Genomic DNA, 3,092 nt, shown 5'->3' with positions numbered 1-3,092 from the left:
TCTGTAACTCCAGTTGACCTCCATGGGTACCAGGCATACATGTGTACACATATATACATGCAGGCAAAACATTCATATACATAAAATAAAAAAGACGTTTTTTTTATTTTATTAGACATCTATCTTATGCTCTCTCTGAGTGAAGACCAGCACCCAGAAGGACCACAATGCTCCTTTGCTCTAGAAAAAGAAGCTCAAAGTCCATCTAAGATGCTGTATGTCACAGCATCCCCCACCTTATAGTTGTTTTTGACTTGTCAATAATTCTATTTTATGCCTTTAATCCCAGCACTCAGGAGATCAAAGGCAGGTGGATCTCTGTGAGTTCAAGACCAACCTGGTCTACATAATGAGTTCCAGAACAGCCAGGGCTACATATGGAAACCCTGTTCATATTCCCATCCTGTTCTTCCAAAATCAGCTTCATAAGTTGCTTCAAAATTACCCTGAGAGGTCCAAGAAGTATTGGGACATATGCAGTAACCAGGACATCCAGTTCTTGTGGCCAGTTCAGGGAACACCAAGCTCCTTCTGTGCCCAGAAGCTCACATGTGCCAGAGGCGGGCCCAGGACTCACACAGGAGTGACTGGGAGGTCTCTTCTTTGTGAGAGGAAGCATGCAACTTTGCTCTGCCTTATCCCTGACCTAGTACTTGAAGGCCCTTTCACTAACACTGTATGTTTAAAATACTTGGGGCAAGAGAGATGGCTCAGAGGTTAAGAGCACTGACTATTCTTCCAGAGGTCCTGAGTTCAATTCCCAGCACCCACATGGTGGCTCATAACCATCTGTAATGAGATCTGGCACCCTCTTCTGTGTACATAATAAATAAATAAACTTGAAAATACACACACACACACACACACACACACACACACACACACACACACACACACACACACACACACACACACACACACAAACACAATACTGTTAAACCTAGGGCTTGGAAGTACTCTACCACTAACCCTAATTAGAAACTTGTTTCTTATGAAGAAGATGAAATAGGATATGACACACCTCTGATCTCCTCAGGTATGTGCACAGACAAGACACAGACACACAGGGATATGAAAAACACATCAACATCCTCGTTTTTTTTGGTTTTTTTTTTTTTTTTTTTTTTTTTTTTTGGTTTTTCTCAACAGGGTTTCTCTGTGTAGCTTTGCACCTTTCCTGGAACTCACTTGGAAGCCCAGGCTGGCCTCGAACTCACAAGATCTGACTGCCTCTGCCTTCCAAGTGCTGGGATTAAAGGCGTGCGCCACCACCGCCCAGCTCATCCTCATATTTTAAAAATAAATGGTAGTAATAAAAATTCAAGCCAGGCGGTGGTGGCGCACACCTGTAATCCCACCACTGGGAGGCAGAGGCAGGTGGATCTCTGTGAGTTTGAGGCCAGCCTGGTCTACAGAGCTAGTCCAGGACAGGCTCCAAAGTTACAGAGAAACCCTGTCTCAAAAAACCAAAAAGAAAAAAAAATTCAAGGAACAATCTTCAAAAACATGTCAGGATGACCTATTGTGATAGTGGCCCTGAGAGCTACTTGTGCTTAAGAATTCCTAACAAAGCCGGGCAGTGGTGGCACACCTTTAATCCCAGCACTCGGGAGGCAGAGCCTGGCAGAGTTCCAGGACAGGCACCAAAGCTACTCAGAGAAACCTTGTCTCGAACAACCAAGAAAAAGAATTCCTAACAAACCAATCAAAGCAACAGACATCATCTTTATGTGTTCAGAAACTTGTCCACCATTTAGAAGAGGGTACTAAGAATCCTTCCCCTGGGTTGGAGATTTAGCTCAGTGGGAGAGCACAAGGCCTTGGGTTCTGTTCTCATCTCAGAAAAAAAAAAAAAAAAAAAAAAAGGAAAAAGAAACGCTCCCCAAACGCAAACAAGATTGTTTATCTAAGAGGCCTCACACAAGAAGTCAGTCTATTTGCATTAGCCAGGTTCCTAGCAACAAGGCTCCACAGAAAGGACCTTCATTTTCCTACCAGTTTTTAGAATCTGTTCAATACTGGAAGGTCCATCCCTCCAGAACTGTATCATGAATTTCAAAACGTGACCTACACCCATATTATAAATGGTTAGTTGCTACAAAGGAACACTCTGTACCCCTGGCAAACACTAGCACACTCTCCAAGCCAGTGGAGAAATATTCTTACAATGTTTGAAAGGCCTCTAGCCTCTTCCAGCATTCTCTAAACTCGAGAACCAGTAAAGAAAATAGACCATTCTTTTTTTTTTTTAGTTTTTTTTTTTTTTTTTAGTTTTTCGAGACAGGGTTTCTTTGTATGCCTTTGCACCTTTCCTGGAACTTGCATTGGGGATCAGACTGGCCTCGAACTCACAGAGATCCACCTGCCTCTGCCTCCTGAGTGCTGGGATTAAAGGCGTGCGCCACCGCTGCCCGGCTTGGCCATCTCATGATAGCCATCATTCTAAAAGTGAGAAAAAAGATCATTAGGAAGTGATCGGTCGGAGTTTCAAATGCAACTTGTAAACAGAAACCTTCAATAAATATTTCTTTTTATATTTATTTATTTATTGGTGTCCGTGAGTGAGAGAGTGTGTGTGCGTGCACGTGTGTGTGCATAGGAATGTGCCAGAATGAGTATGTGAAGGTTGGAAGACAAGTTGCAGGAGTTAGTTCTCTCTTCCACCCTGTAAATCCTGGGATCAAACTCAGGTCATCAAGCTGGACAGCAAGCGCTTTGACCACTGAGCCATCTCACCAGCCCTAAATAAATATTTATTTCTTAGAAAAGAAAACAATAACAATGATAATAATATACAAAAAAAACTGAGCCTGAGTAGTGGGCCAGCACTGACTGGGGAGACAGAGGCAGGTGGATCACTGAGTTCAAGTCCAGCATGGTCTACAGAGTGAGTTCCGGGACAGCCAGGACTGCAGAGAAACTCTGTCTCACAAAACAAAAAACAAAAGCAAATCCAACCAAACAAAAGCCATACAAATAAAAAGATTTACTTTATTTTTGAATCAGGGGGTATCTGGGTGTGTGTCTGTGAATGTGTGCACCCGAATTCAGGTGTCTGTGGAGACCAAAGTCATTAGATCTCCCTGAAGCCA

The sequence above is a fragment of the Onychomys torridus genome, chromosome 5 (genome assembly GCF_903995425.1).
Source record: "Onychomys torridus chromosome 5, mOncTor1.1, whole genome shotgun sequence".
Classification (NCBI taxonomy): Eukaryota; Metazoa; Chordata; class Mammalia; order Rodentia; family Cricetidae; genus Onychomys; species Onychomys torridus.
This window is presented reverse-complemented; position numbering follows the sequence as displayed.